Consider the following 16719-nt stretch of genomic DNA (forward strand, 5'->3'; position numbering starts at 1 on the left):
AGGGCCTGATGCAGCATAAGTGCTCAATAAATATTAGCCAATATTATTATCATTACCCGATTGTGTCTTCCATATCTCTTTTTGTGCTTCTTCATTGCTTTATCCTACCCACATGTCTATTCTGTGCATTTCTGGTTCTATTTCCCCATTTCTCTATTGTTCCTGTTTAAAGTTTTCTCATGTCCTTAATGTTGTTTCTGCCCTTTTATGTTTCTCTATTTTATTTCTCCTTTTCTGTTAGTATTTTGTCATGCATATCTCCCAAATTTATGTGGGAATGAATATGTGAATGGAATGGGAATATGAGGCACAAAGCAATTTTCAAAATAATGGATGCCTGCAAGTGAAAACGAAGGGAGGGGGATATTTCACTGGCACCATAACTGGGATTCACAGACTTTCTGCTGAGTTTTGAGGTTATGGAAAACCCATGTGCCTGTATGACAGAGTTCTGTCCATGGAAAAAAGGGGACCTAGAGGAGGGTGTTTAGGGTGTTGTGTCAGGGCCAGAGACTGAGCTACGGGCAAATAATACAGTACGTTCCCAGACCTGCGTCAGAGCCCAAGAGGAAGGAAGAGCGCGGTGAAAGCTGAGGAAGTCATTTATGTAACGGACTCTGTGAGATCAGAGACAAGGAGTAAAATGCCTGAGCTCAAGTGACAACAAGCAACCCCAAACTAGAGACAGGATCCTTCTCCCCACTTCAAGCAGATCCCAGCATGAATCCTGCAGTGTGGTGATGGCAAAAGTCGGTGCAGGACCGCTGGGACTCCTGGACCTTCTCACATCTCTGACAGCACCAGCAGCAGGTATTTTGATCAAAGCAGAGGTGTTCTCAGGGGGGGATGGTTTGACCAAATGTATCTACGGTGGCTTGTGGGAGTGGGCATAGCATGTGAAGACCAGAATAAAGACCTCGTAAGAGAAGTGGTTGTCAGCTGTCAATGATGCTCCAAATAACTGCAATTCATGGCAAGTTAGAGTCATGTGGGGTGATGCAAAGATTCTGAGGGTACCCGTGGAAGCTGCAGTCTAGCAGAGTGGGTTTTAAGCACTGAAGTTACCTCATTTGTGTCTACAGGCTGGGCTATGGGTTGGCTGTTTGACCCCCTCAAACCTCATGTTGAAGTTTGATTCCAGTGTTGGAAGGGGGTCTGGGTAGTAGGAGCAGATCCCCATTAATAGATGAATGCCCTTTCTGAGGGGAGGGAGTGATTGAGTTCTCACCATGTTAGTTCCCATGAGAGACAGCTGTGAAAAAGAGCCTGGCACTATTTTTCCCTCTCTTGCTTCCTCTCCCACCATGTGATCTCTGCACAGCCAGCTCTCCTCTGCCGTTTGCCATGAGTGGAAGCAGCCTGAGGCCTCACCTGATGCAGATGCCAGTGCCATGCTTCTAGTAGAGCCCACAGAACCATGAGCCAAACAAACCTTTCTTCTTATTGTTTTTCTTCCCAACTTTTGTTTTAGTTGGGAAATAAAGGCCCAGTGGAGTGTTTTCTCCACTGTGTTGTGGCAGTGGGCCATGAACTTGCCTCATCTTCCTAATAGTTATCTACTACTTAATGCCTGAAGAAACATATGTATTGGCTTGACTAATGTTACATTTATGTTGTTAAGAAACATGTACTCAGGGGCTACATGTGCAGGTTTGCTACATGGGTAAATTTCATACCATAGGAGTTTGGTGTACAGATTATTTTGACATCCAGGAAATAAGCATAGCATCTATAGGTATGTTTTTGATCCGCACCCTCCTCCTATCCTCCACCCTCAAGCAGGCTTTGGTGTCTATTGTTCCTTTCTTTGTGTACATGTGTACTCCATGTTTAGCTTTCACTTACAAGTGAGAACATGAGGTATTTGGTTTTTTGTTCCTGCATGAATTTTCTTAGGATAATGGCATTCAGCTCCATCCATGTTGCTGCAAAAGACACGATCTCATTGTTTTTTAATAGTGGCATAGTATTCCATGGTGTATATATACCATGTTTTCTTTATTCAGTCCACTGTTGATGGGCATGTAGGTTGACTCCATGTTTTTGCTATTGTGAATAGTGCTGAGATAAACATACATGTCCATGTGTCTTTATGGTAGAACAATTAATATTACTTTGGGTATACACCGAGTAACAGAATTGCTGGGTCAAAAGGCTGTTCTACGTTAAGTTCTTTGAGAAATCTCCAAACTGCTTTCCACAATGGCTGAACTAATTTACATTCCCACTAACGGTGTATAAGTATTTCCTTTTCTCTCCAATAAACCTCTTGTCTTTATAAATTACCTCAGACACTCCTTCATGGCAATTCAAAACAGACTAAGACATGGTGGTTGTCTGAAGTTACAGAGGCAGATACAAAAAGGAAAATTATGCTAATTACTACTTCTAACCTCATCCCTCACTCCACCTTTCAGAAATTAGGATTAAGTATGTCTGGGGCAAGGCCCAGGAATCTGAACTTTTAACAAGTACCCCATCCTCCCCTTCTGTTCCTATCCTAGATCCTTAGAATATACACAAAGTTTTCATGGACCAAACATTATGAAACACTGGATTAGAGCAAAGTGAAATGCTTCCAGAGTAGGAGCCACTATTCTGAGGAAGCTTGGAAGAAAAAGTATCAAAATATGTTACTATATTTTGGGGGGATAGAGACAGAACTTAAAATTGATTGAACTCCAAATATGGCCAATTTTTTAGAAGATTTAATCTTTCCCTAAAGCTCTTTGTTTACCCATAAAATGTGAACTTTCCTTGACTTTGACTGGGTATGGAGTAGATTGATGGTATTGACTGATATTTTTGAGTGTGTAGTTTGTGGTTTTATGAAGCATTTTTATATTGTCTATACACTTTTGGAAAGTATATGCAATTGCTAAAACTTCAACGTTATCTTTTTCTTTTGATGAAATAGAAAACATCGCCGATTTCATCTGTTCCTTCAGTCCCCAGATAGCAGATGACTGGTAGGAAGATGAGGCAAGTTTGTGGTCCATTGTCATGGATAGTGGAGACAACAATGGGCCAGAAGTGGTAAGACCTGAATCCAAGACTCAGCTCTGCCGCTTGCTAAATGGGACTTTGAATAAACCATTTCTCTGCACTTAAGTTCCTTACCAACAAAATGAGGGAAGTGGCCTACATGCCTAGATATCAACATTTCATGTCATGTAGAGATCTAGCATCACAAGACTCCAAATCATCCTCTGTTGCCTTTAAGGTAAGCGCTGTTGAAAAATAATCAGCTATCGGAGTGCTCAATCCCAGTCTTCAATTACGTAAAGAAAACCAATACCATATACCTCTTGGCCTGCTCATTTCAGGACAGGGTGGAGGAGGCAGAAGGAAGTGGGAGTTGCACTGGGGAGGGAGAGAGACTATCTCTTCCAGCTGCTCTTATGATGAGGAAATAATTACTTAATGGCTAGGCAATTTGTGAAGCAGCTGCTGGTGGTTTGGGGACCCAGCTGTTCCAAAAAATAAAAAGAATTGGGTTTTCTCTTTCCATATCCTTCCCATAGTAGACAAATTAGATATGTAGTTTCAAAATAAATGATTAATTCCTACTGAGAAATGTTCTTTAGAATCCCTTGTTGAGTAAGCGTCTAAAGGATTGGTTAAGTTTCAATGCTCACATTTAAAAATAAATCTTAAAAGTATGAGAATTTGAGAGAAATCTAAGCTCATCAGAAATGTATACCAAACCCTCTACCTGATGTTGCTATAATTGATAGTCATTTTTTTTTAATCCCTGAGGTAAAATAAAATCAAACAATAACATGCCAGAACAACTGTCTCTTTTTTCTGGCTACGGAGTGTGGAACAAAAGCAGGTTCCATTCTTTGGTGGCATTGGCCAGGCAAGCAGGGTGTCTGGACAGCTAGGGAGAAGGTGACAGTGGGATGGAAATCAGATGCTCACTCAGTAAATATCTGTGAGCAAGTAGGTGGACTAGGGATTTTGTGGGTTTTTTATGTCATCCTCAGAGGCATGAGGGAAGAAGGTCTCAGTCTATCCATCGTGCAGATGAAAAAACCAAAGCCCACATGACTTACTCACCTAAGCTTTCCCAGTGGTGATGTGTGGAATCAAGTTGAAAAGGTAGAAAAGAGGTTAAAGGAAACATATTTGGAGTCTAGCTGTTCGAATCCTGGATCTGCCAGTGTCTGAGGTTGGACAAGTGACTTAGCCATTGAGGCTTCCTTTCCACTCAGCACAGTTGTCCAGCAGACCATGAGCTCAAATTCAGTGACAGAGATGATTAACTCCGTCTGACTTGAAACGCTTGCTCATGTACTACACTTTGCTACGCTGAAAGTAACACAGGTTTGCAGAAAAAAAAATAATAATCAGCGCCACATCTGGCTACAGAAAACCCATTATATACCACAAAACAGCATGTATTAGCTTGGCTTACATTACATTTATGTTGTTCAGAAAGAAACAGGAATCAAGAGGGATGTAATTCTGACTCTTTTCATGGGGTGGTCATTAAACAGCCTTTACTCACCTTTCCACTCTGAGTATTAACTTCTGAGTTGTCAGTGGTCTGAGCAGGACCTGGGCAGCATGTTGCATTTTCAGCAGTTGCAGGCGGACATCTTTCCATAAATTTCCCCTGGAAGGAAGGAAATAATAACGTAATCTCATCATCTGCTGATTGAACAAGATCTGCTATATTACAAATCTGCTTAGCTGAGGAGCGGCTCTCCTGGCCTGCTTTCCTCCAGCTGTCTAAATATTACTTAGCTCCAAAACCTGTCTTACTCCTACTTCCTCCAACAAATCCCATCTCAAGGCCTTCAGGCCACACTGACCTCTTTCTCCTTTTCAGAGTCCCGAAGTTCCTTGCATCTGTGCCACACATTTCAGAACTTGTTTTGATGATCTTGTATTGTCCTCTGACTCATTTTAAACCAACATTTGTTCCTTGAGAATGAAGATCATACTAACAATCTCTTTGTCCCCTGCAGATTTCAGCACGGTGAAGGAAAAGTAGCAGAAGACTGAATGCATACTCATTTTTCAAGCTCTGGATTTAATCTTTCCATAGCTGGAATTGCCTCCTCCTCAAAAGCCTTATTTGTTCATTTAATTGGGGCAACATGAAATAATGATGTATCATTGACAGAGAACAGGGGGCTTAGGTTCTCATCTTGGTCCTAGTGATTACTCTATGCATAACCTCAACTTCTTTATCTGTACATTGGGAACAATAATTCTTACTCCACTTGTCGTGTTGAAACTGAATTATATAATTCATAAATTAAAACACCAAATTCTGATAAATGCTAAATGCCATTTTCTTATCTTGTTCTTTCCTATAATGCCCATTTTGATATAAACCAGGCTCCCTTGTCAGTCTTGCAAAAGGTATTCTCAAGAAGAACTTATATCTTTGGTTTATCAACAAATTTGCAAAGCTGTGTTGATAATCTAGAGCTGAGTCTTTTAACAAGTTTTAACAATATCTCAATTACTATGATGTAGGTCTCTTAATAAAATGTAAATGTAAATGTGACAGAAGTCAACATTAGGACTTTTAGGAAGGGATATAGACACTCAACATTCCTCTTTGTTCAGGAGGGTGACATAGCACAGCTTGCCACCTGTGAGCTAACCTTATCTAGAACACAGTATAGGAACTACTGCTTGACTAGAAAACTAATTTATAAAGCTTAAGGAACTTAAGGGACTTTCAGGGACTAATTTACCATCATAAAATATCTATCTCTACGAAGAAAGAAGAGAGTTTTAAGTACTTGAAAATAACAATCTTATATTTTAGACTTTTTGAGTGAAACTTCTTCACCCTTGCAATAGACTGGCCAGAAAAAGAGTGATTGCCATCTCCCATCTCTTAGAATAGCATGCTTGCCTGCAGACTCTGTGGCCATGTTTCAACAACTGGATTAGACCTCTTTCATTATCAAATCCATATCTGATCAATTTCAAGTTGTTCCTGTCCCTTGGGAGTGGTTTGCCATTTCCTGCCTATGACTGAATTCCTGCTTTCTTCTTATCCTCAATAGCTCATGGCACGGACATTCTCGTGTGCCTTGTCCACATCATGACCCTGCTATCCATTTGGCTGACCTCCACACTTTGTGTTTCCCGCTTTCATATCACATGAGACTCTCAAGGAGAGAGTTTCAGGATGGGTAAAGCTAAGAAGTAAAAATAGAAAAGGTGGTGAAAATTCAGTAGAATAGCATACAGGTTGACAGAAGAACACATTTATTTTCTAGTGGGGAGTGATCCGTGAAGAAAGACCCGAATCAAGAAGTCTTTCAGAATTCTGGTTTTAATAGTTTCCCAAGTTTACTTATTAACATTTACATTCAAGCCAGAGAGAAAAGAGAGGAAGTCATTCAAGAGAAAATTGTCACAAGAAGAGCCTATCCAATGGAAATGGCCACCTCTTATTGATCACTTACCGTAGGCTGGGTGTATAGGGCAAGGGTCCTTAAGATTAGCTGCATAGCAGAATCACCAGGGGAGCTTTTACAAATCCTGATGCCAGGGCTAACTGCAGACCAATACAGGTGGAATCCAACATATTTAAAGCTACATAAGTCATTTCAATGTGCAGCTAATTTTGAGAGCCACTTTCAATGGTGCTAGAGCCAGCTCTTATTAGCTCACAGAAGCCAATTATTAAATTTTCAGGAATTCTGTAAGCGAAACACATTGGCCACAGAGGGAATATTTACACCATGGAAATTTACAAATGCTGCAAATCGTTTTTTTATCTCTCTGGAGAACTAGTTTTTAAACATTTACAAACACACTGGTGGCCCTAAGGGGTAAACATATAACTTGCTATTTAAATCTGGGCAATTTTAAGACACATAGAGGGGAACAAAACATACTGGAGCCTGCCAGAGGGTGAGGGGTGTGAGGAGGGAGAGGATCAGGAAGAATAACTAACGGGTACTAGGCTTAATACCTGAGTGATGAAGTAATCTGCGTAACAAACTCCCATGACAACGCAAGTTTACCTGTGTAACAAACCTGCACATGTACCCCTGAACTTAAAATAAAAGTTAAAAGAAGAAAAAGCACAAAAAAAAAAGAACAGAAAGAAGACATTGTTAATAATTATGCCAGGACAATTAGCTTGAATCAGAAATTATGATCACTTTAAGTATCTAGGTAGTTAATACTCACAATACCTATGAAAGACAGTTATCATAATGGCCATTTAATGATTAGTCAACAGTGTCTTGGGGAATTTAAGTAAGTTTCTCAAATTTCTTTCACACAAATTAGAATTAAAGGAATCAGAATTGAAGTGAATCTGACTACACTAAGCCTATCACTTGTGACAGCCATGGGAAGATATCATTGGTTGCTGAGGAGCAGAAATAAGCAGAGACCTATTGTGTTAGGTTATCATTCATTTCAGGTACTTTATGGAGTAGCAATGGTCTAAAATAGTGAGTTTTATATAGGATTCATTTGAACATATTTCTGATGACTGTATAACAAGTTAGAAACTTAAAATGTAAAGATGTGGTCCTAAGGCAGAAAAATCGGAGAATAAATGTTCTACTGAAATGTCTTCTGTGTAACTATGTCCTGTGTGGGATGAAAAATCTATTAACACTTGATGTTTAAGAGAGAACTCAAGAATCACCTGGCTGTTAGGTATTTGTGCTCCAGGTTGGTTGAGAGGTGAGACAGAGAGGGAGAGGGAAAAGGGAAGGAGGGAGAAAGAAGGGAGAGAGGAAATGGGAGAGAGTGAGGGAGAGATGGTGACTGAATTAGACAGAGATGGATGATCGTGTTATCTTGTTACCTTTCTTTTATCACTGACTATTCTACCAAACACAAGGCATATTTAAAACTATCTCCACTCTGTACAGTCTCATTCCACACTTCTTTCCCAATTCTCAGCAGTTGAACTTGCCTCCTACTTTAGATTAAAAGTGGAAGCTGTTAGATTGGAAGTATCGATCCTAAACCTACACACACATCCACCTACACATAACACATTCCATCTTCTCTCTCCCTATTACACTGGCAGAGCCATTTCTCCTCGTATCTAAAGTCATCTTTTCCTTCTGGCCCTTGAATTCTCCCATCCTCCACATCCATGCACTGTCAGGATCTCTCTAGTACATTTCTCTCATTCTCCCTCATTTGGATCTACTCCATTGGCCTTTGTCATTGTTTGTTTGCCTTTAAAAACAACATTTTATTAGAGCTCATAATTTTATGGTCAGGAATTCTGTGGTCAGAAATTCAAGCTCCTTTTGGTTGGCCAAGTCTTCTTTTCCACCTCTTTTGACTAAGGTCACTCCATGGAATTCAGCGGGCAGATGGTCAGGCTGGGAGGTCTGCCATGGCTCTGCTCACATGGCTGATGTCTCAATGGGGATGGCCTCAGCTGGGGTCACTGGCCACGGTACCTACAGATGGCCTCTCAAGCACGGTGGCACCTGGGTAGCCCTGCTTCTATTTAATTTTTTTTTTATTTTTATGATTTGTATCAATACATAATATTTGTACATATTATGGGGTACATGCAGTGTTTTGATACATGCATACAATGTGTAATGATCAATTGGAGTATTTAGGATAGCCATCACCTCAAATGTTTACCATTTCTTTGTGTTAAGAACATTTCAAGTCTTCTCTTCTAGCTATTTTTAAATATAAGATATGTTGTTAACTAGAGTCACCCTACTGTGCTATTGAACACTAGAACTATCCCTTCCATCAAATTGTATTTTTGTACCCATTAACAAACCTTGCTTCATCCCTCTCACCACATCCATCTCTCCTACCACAGCCTCTGGTAACTATCATTTTCCTCTCTACCTCCATGAGATCAACTTTTTAGCTCCTATATTATGAGTAAGGACATGTAATATTTGTCTTTCTGTGCCTGGCTTATTTCACTTAACATAGTGACCTCCAGTTCCATCTATGTTGCTGCAAATAACAAGATTTCATCTTTTTAATGGATGAATTGTATTCCATTGTGCGTACGACTCACATTTTCTTTATCTATTCATCCATGGATGGACACAGGCTGATTCCCTATCTTGACTATTGTGAATAGTGCTGCAATAAACAAGGAAGTGCAGGCATCCTTGTGATATACTGATTTCCTTTCCTTTGGATCAATTCCCAGTGATGGGATTACTGGACTGTGTGGTAGTTCTATTTTTTCATTTCTTGAAGAAACTCTATATGGTTTTCCAATGGCTGTACTGATTTACATTACACAACAGTGTACAAGAGTTCCCTTTTCTCTGCATCCTTGCCAGCATTTGTTATTTTTGTCCATTGGCTTTTAAGTATTCTTAAATCTCTCCTCAAAAAAAAAAAAAAAAAAAGAAAAGAAAAGAAAAGAAAAGAAATCTCACTATTCTACCAAACCTTCACACCTCTGTTTCTTCTTTCATTCACAGTCAAATATCTTGAAAGAGCTACTTTTTCTTGCTAATTTCATTTCTGTATCTCCCACTCAATCCTCAAGACCTTCTGATCTGACTTTGCTCCCTTCTTGCCCTTATCACGCCACTGAAACAGCTCTTGGTAAGGCCATCAAAACCTTCATTTACATGATCTCTGTCTGATTGATACTTTTTATTCCTAACTTGAATAAACTCACTAGAATTTGACATCCCTGATCACTTTCTCTCTTTGGTTTCTGGTTTCCATGACTTAACACTCCTGGTTTTCCTCCTAAATTAGTAATTGCTCCTCCTCAATGTCGTTAGAAAATTTGCCCTCTTCTACACAGCCACCAAATGCTGTTCAAAACACGGCCTGTGCCCTCTTCTCTCTGCTCTCTCACCTCTCAGTTAGCCAACCTGGAGCACAGAAACCTAACACCCAGATGATTCTTGAGTTCTCTCTTTTTCAACTGTGGCACTACCGATGTTGTGGAATGGACAATTTCTTGTTATGAAGTGGGGTTCATGATGGTAGCTGTCCTGTGTATTGCAGGTTGTTTAGCAGAATCCCTGACCTCTATCTGATAGAGGCACTCCCCTCTCACCCCTCCAAGTTGTGACAACAAAAAAATATCTACACACATCATCAAATGTTTCATGGGACATTTGAATCACCCTTAGTTAAGAACCACTGTTCCGCTCATTTTAGGTGAGCTCATTTACACTCATGGCTTTATTTTCCCCTGTCATACAAATAATTAATAAATAACATCTCCATCACTGAAACCTTGTAGAGGCACCAGATCCATGTAAACATTTTCCCTCTTGATGTATTAATCTTAGAAGACTCAAAGGCATTTCAAACTGAATATGGCCAAGAATAAATTTGTAATCTTCCTCCCCTTCCCTAAAACCTAGTACTGTTGTAGTGTCCTTTTTCTCAGTGGGTAGATTTACCATCCATCCACTTATACAAGCTGTCAACTGAGAGTCCATCTCCAACCCCCCCCTTTCTAATGCTGCAAATCAAACCATCATTGAGTTTTACTTTTTAGTTTTGAGCTATAAAAGTTTCCTTAAACATTAGAGTAAAAGTTATATTTATAAAGGGAAACTGATACATTTAACTTCATAAAAAATAAAAACTTTTAAGATCAAAACACAGCAAAAATAACTAAAAATGATATAATTTATATGAAATAAATAACTAACAAATAAATCACGAAAAGACAAATGACCAAATAGAAAAGAAGGCAAAGGTCAGGAGTAGGCATTTCTTAAAGGAGCATCATGAATGGTGATGAACACACACACAAAAAATGTTCATTCTTATTAGTAATCAGAGAAATAGAAAAGAAAATCATATATAACTAAAACATTATTGTTTGATTTGCATTTGGAATTATTCCCATCCCAATTTATCTTCCTTTGCTCTTTATCTCTTCCATCAACCCATGTCTTTTAACAGGATTACTTTTTTTAATGTCAAAGCCTCCTGTCTTAATTGTCTAGTACAGTCTGCTGCAGTCTTGTATTATTGTTTGTCTGAAAATGTCTTTGTTTCAACTTCATTTTTAAGCTGCATTTTCCTAGATCTAGTAATTTAGCAATTATTTTCTTTTGTTTCCTTGGAAATGTCATTCCATTGTTTTCCAGCTATTGTTGCTTTTGAGATAGCAGTTGTAATTCTACGGTTTCAATAAAAGTAATGTCTTTTTAAAAAAATTTCTGCTGCTTTTAAGATTTTCTCTTTGACTTGATATTCAGCAGTTTCACTCTGATGTATTTAGCTGAATATCTATTTTTATTTATCCTGTTGGGTACCACTGAGTTTCTTGAATCTGTAGGTTGAAGCTTTTGCCTTGTTAAGGAAAACTCTGGGCTGTTATCTCTTCAAATATTGCCTCATTTTTAACTTTCTGTTCTTCTGGGACCACAATTTTTCAAGTAAAGGCTAGATCTCATGGAATCTACTATATCTTTTCATACTATTCTAATTTTTCCACCTTTGTGTCCTTTTTATGCTATATTCTAGATGATTTCTTCTGAGTTATCTTCTAGTTTAAAATTTTCCTTATGGCTATATGTAATCTAATGTAAAACCTACTCTTTGAGTAATTGATTTTGATTATTGTACCTTAGGCTTAGAAGTTTAGTTTCATTCTTTAGTTTATAATATGCTATATTATATTTTATCATTTTTTGTTTGCTGTTACATTTTCAAGCTTACCTTTGTTTCTCTGCACATAGTACGATCACTTATTTTAAAGACTGATCACACAAAATCTAAATATTTTGTGGGTCAGCTTCTCTTTTTTGTTGGTTCTTGCTCATGATGTCTTTGGTTTCTCTGTTACCTGGAAATCTTTAACTCTATATAGTTATTTGTAGAAATAATTTGAATATCTTTAAGTAAATACCTTACTTAAGGGAAGATTTGGATTTGCTTCTGAGAAGCTCCTAGGGAAGTACTAACTCAGATAGATCTTAAAACAAATTCAAGGCTGGAGGATCACTGGGAGATCTACAGATGAAACTTGGTTACAATTCCTCCTAAGGACTGGGCCTCTTCTCATTCATTCTTATCCTGACTACATTGCGTTGAATCTTCCTATTGTTCAATTTCCGCATCTGTAAAATAGGCAAAAGAATACCTAGCTTGCTGATTTGTTGTAAAAATTAGAGGTAGCAGGCACTGATACAGGAAAGTGATTTTTTTAGACTATTGTGGATAAATATCAACAGATGTTATGAACTAATTGGCTTGAATGTGTTTGGTAATATAGGATGCTGTATCTATTCTAATTTTGTATTTCGTTGCTGCTTTAAATTTACTGAGAAACTACTCTTTTCATAGCTTTAACCCTTTTATACACATTTTTGTAATCTTGAGCAACCGATATTGATTGATCTCTGCTGTGAGAGAGATGGTCCTTTAAGGAAATGTCATAAATACTTGATTTTGATGTTTCTATTTTTAAAATTTTGCAGTATTCACGGTAACTAGCCAATTTTAAGATATGAATACTATGTCAAGGATTTACTTTTTCTAATATTTAGTACTTGGAGTGGACAGAATCTATTTTAAGAAAAGATTTCTCTCTGTCTTAGTTGTTCCCCTTTGGCCTGTGAAGAGTGGAACAGGAGTAACACAAATAGAGATGATTGCCTCTCCATCCTGACAAAGTATGGTAAAGACCACCGAAGTGTTGTATGCAAGAAAGCACAGGATGGCTGGGATGAGTGAACTATGTATCCCAGGTTTTACTTAGGCCTCAGCATCCAGTGGTAACTCTGTCAATTCTTTGCTCTCTCTGATCATTTGCAAGTATTGGGAGGAAGACACTATTTTGGGGTTAATTAGAATCATACAGTATTTATCTTTTGTGACCGGTTTATTTCATTGGTTTAATATCCTCAAGCTTAATCCACGTAGCAGTATATGCCAAAATTTCCTTCCTTTTTAGAGCAGAATATTTCATTGAATGCATATGTCATATTTGGCTTATCTATTCATCTGTTGATGGACAATTCCGTTGCTTTCATGTTTTAGGTTTTGTGAATAATGCTGTTACTAACATTGGTGTACAAATACATTGCTGAGACCCTACTTTCAGTTCTTTTGGTTATATACTTAGAACTGGAATTGCTGAATCATATGGTAATTCTATTTTTTAATTTTTTGGAGAACTTCCACACTGTTGCTCTAACTTCTATTATTTATTTGCTTCTGCTAGCTTTAGGTTTAGTTTATTCTTTTTATGGTATCTTAAAGTATGAAGCTAAGTTAAAAACTTGGAATCATCCTTTTTTAAATTGATACATAATATTTTACATGTTTATGGGGTATATGTGGGTACATTTCTTACACGCATAGAATGTGTAATGATCAAGTCAGGGTATTGGGAGTGTCCATCGCCTTGAGTATTTATCATTTTTGTGTGTTGGGAACATTTCGAGCCCTCTCTTCTAGCTACTTTAAAATATACAATGCACTGTTGCTAACTATAGTCACCCTGCTCTGCTATCAAACATTAGAGTTTATTTATTTTAACTGTATGTTTATGCTCATTAAATAATTTCTCTTAATCTTTCCTCCCACCCACACTCTTCCCATCGTCTGGTATCTGGCATTTTATTAATCACTTTCATGAATTTTTTTTTTTTTGAGATGGAGTCTCTCTCTGTTGCCCAGGCTGGAGTGCCACGGCAAGATCTCGGCTCACTGCAAATTCTGCCTCCTGGGTTCAAGCAATTCTCCTGCCTCAGCCTCCCAAGTAGCGAGGGTTACAGGCATGCGCCACCAGGCCTGGGTAATTTTGTATTTTTAGTAGAGATGGGGTTTCACTATGTTGGTCAGGCTGGTCTCGAACTCCTGATCTCAAGCGATCCACCCACCTCAGCCTCCCAAAGTGCTGGGATTACAGGCGTGAGCCACTGCACCCAGTCAAGTTCTACTTTTTTAGCTCCCACATATGAGAATATGTGGTATTTGTCTTTCCTGTCCCTGGATTGTTTCATTTAACGTAATGACCTCGTTTCATCTATATTGCTGAAAATAACATAATTGCATTCTTTTTTATGGCTAAATAGTATTCCATTGTGTGTGTGTATATATATAAATCTATATATATATTTATATATACATATATAACAACATTTATGTTGTTCCTCTACATGGGTCATATTTCCCGATCTCATTTTATGCCTTTTTTTTCTTGTTGTTGTTAAAAATTGGGCATTTGAAAAAAGCGGACACTTCTCCCCATCTTTGCAAACTGATGTGGAAGACTGTTACTACTTAGTGGGCCCACCTATCCTTGACATTAGCCTGGGTTGAAGTCTTAATGTCTTTTCAGATCCTTTCTGGGTATGCATTCTGTCTGGGCCTCTGTGTGTGTGTGTCTGTCCCTGTGTATTTCCAGGCTTGTTTTAAGTGTCTTAATTTCCCAAAATATCTCACTCTAGCTTTTTCTAGGGGGTTCTAAATGTTCTGTTGCATTCCTTGGCCTGTAATCTCTTCACTCTAGATGTTCAATGGTCTGAAGTGCCTCTGTGGTTTTCATATACTACAGTAAGTACCACGGCCTTCTATGAGCTGGAGCTTCCTAATCCACCCTCTTGCTGACATCACACTAAATATTCACTTTTGTATCTACTTTTATATTTCAAAATTTGCATCCCTTTTCAAAAAATAGGTTATACACCAAAGTGTGTGAGTGTTAGGCCCCTGAATCTGAATCTACATCTGGAAGTGGGAAGAAAGAAATTTTAACTGTGAAACAAGTTTGAATTTTCGTTATTTACATGAATTGCAAAAACAAGTCATTTATATGTAAAGGTGATAAAAGATTTTATTTTTATTTTTTGTTTTATGAAATCAACCCTCCTATCCGAAGTAACAGAAATACTCTATTCAGAGTCATGGAAAAAACAGAGTGGGCTGTTGGAATTGGAAAGAAACAAGTATGTGTGTGATCTATCTCTATCATCTATCTATTATCTATCATTTACTTCATGGCTTAGTGTATGCCCATATATGTCCTTTAAAGGGGGAAATAATAATATTTAATCTGAGAATGTATTTATAATTTTGACAAGTGTTTGTGGACACTGGTTTTATAGTTAGGTAGACTTGAATTTATCCTAGGTCTGTTTTTGTTCACTCGGGAAAGTTGCTTATCCTCTAAATAACCTTGGTTTTCTCTATCTGTAAAATGACATCATAGAACATGTTTTAGGGTTGTGATAAGAACAAAATGAGATAATTCAAGTATAGGTTTTAGCATAATGCCTGACATGTAGAAAACACTAGCATTCAAAAAGGAGTCATTATTATCATTTTTACTATTACTTATTAATACATACTTGGAGAAGCAGGTAGTTTGGTGTTCTTACATTATCACTGAATAAATTGAGGCCAAGAGTTTAAATATTTTGTTCATAATTACTTAGGAATTTATGAGTATACCTTTAGCTTGTAAACTGTAGAAATTATTAACATCTTTGCCTTTCCATCAGTTCATTAAGAACTGCAAATTATAAATGTTTCTGGACTCTGAGCTGAGTATGCAGTATCTTATGAAAACATCAGGCAGGTGGGGTTGGATTTGGTATTTTTTCTAAGAATTTAGTCCCTTTATTGCTCAAATTACTGGAAAATCAATGACTTGTGCCAAACAAATTGTTTTCTTTCTCTAGACAAAAAGCAGATCAGCAAGTTTTCATATTGCACTATTTTCAACGGCTGGAGCATCAACATTTTACAACAAGAAAAAAATTAAAATTCTTCAACATTTGGAAAAGAAGTGCTTGTAAAACTTTTCACATCCATTCACCATCTGGAAAAGCAAGGTTTTACAGTGAGGCCTGATGATGTCTAGAGTCACCATGCATCTTGGAAAATGACCTCCTATTTAAGTTATTTCCTCTACAGGACACCATGGTGTTCACCTTTCTACAACTTTACACTTGCTGAGGACATATTGTGGAAAATTAAGAGAAATATATATGGATGGCCAAGGCTGTAGATGGATGTCCAAGCCTTTTTACTGGGGAATGTTTTCAGAACAAAATGAGTTACAGGTTCAAGAGTGAAACCCAACAAATCTTGGCTCTTTTTTTCTCTACTAAATTCCAAATCAAAAGTATTTATGGAGTGCTTTTAATGTGCCAAGCACTGGGCTAGAGATTCATAATTTTGATGGGAATCTGTGTATTCGCACTCTTTTAACGTGGAAACCTTGCTTGTGCAAGGTCCTCCCAGATCTTATCCTACTTTATCAAAGCTTGGCTAAATGCAACATGTCTTCTCCCCAGTGCCCTGGGTCTCTGTACACGCAGCAAAGTGGTCCTTAGACATATGCTGAAATAGTGCTTAATTTTCCCCATATACGAATGAGATAAATTCTACTACATGTAGCCAGACTTCGATAGGGAGAACACCCAAAATCACTTAAAATAAAACTACACTTTCATTTTTGCAAGCCAAATAATCCTGGAGGAAATTGTGCTAATTATTTTTTTTTAATTTTCAGTTTACACGTTGGAGTTTTGACTTCAATACATAAAAAGTGCATGAAAACGAATGTAGTGCATCTTTCCTCATATGCTCTGCAGTGATGCGAATTGACTGCATGGCTAGCTGGTCACCTGATAAAGGGCACACAGAGATTCTTGTAGTTCATTAGGGATTACTCTGAGGTTGAACACAGGTTTTTCTTTTTCTCAGATATATAGGTAAGACTTGAACTTCAATTTCCTGCATAGTGAATATGGTTACTATTGTCATGATTGAGCTTTTTTC

At 37.9% G+C, this 16719-nt stretch overlaps 2 long non-coding RNA genes across 2 annotated transcripts; both read left to right on the forward strand.

The window, feature by feature from the left end:
- Positions 1-589: 589 nt before the first annotated feature.
- Positions 590-9927, forward strand: LOC107968427 (uncharacterized). The gene is made up of 3 exons (XR_001709597.2): positions 590-810; positions 2918-3223; positions 4977-9927. It is a non-coding gene; the product is annotated as an uncharacterized LOC107968427 (long non-coding RNA).
- A 4156-nt stretch (positions 9928-14083) lies between these two features.
- On the forward strand, positions 14084-16501 carry LOC107968428 (uncharacterized). The gene is made up of 2 exons (XR_001709598.2): positions 14084-14879; positions 15615-16501. It is a non-coding gene; the product is annotated as an uncharacterized LOC107968428 (long non-coding RNA).
- The last annotated feature ends 218 nt before the right edge of the window (positions 16502-16719 follow it).

The sequence above is a fragment of the Pan troglodytes genome, chromosome 16 (genome assembly GCF_028858775.2).
Source record: "Pan troglodytes isolate AG18354 chromosome 16, NHGRI_mPanTro3-v2.0_pri, whole genome shotgun sequence".
Taxonomy (NCBI): domain Eukaryota; kingdom Metazoa; phylum Chordata; class Mammalia; order Primates; family Hominidae; genus Pan; species Pan troglodytes.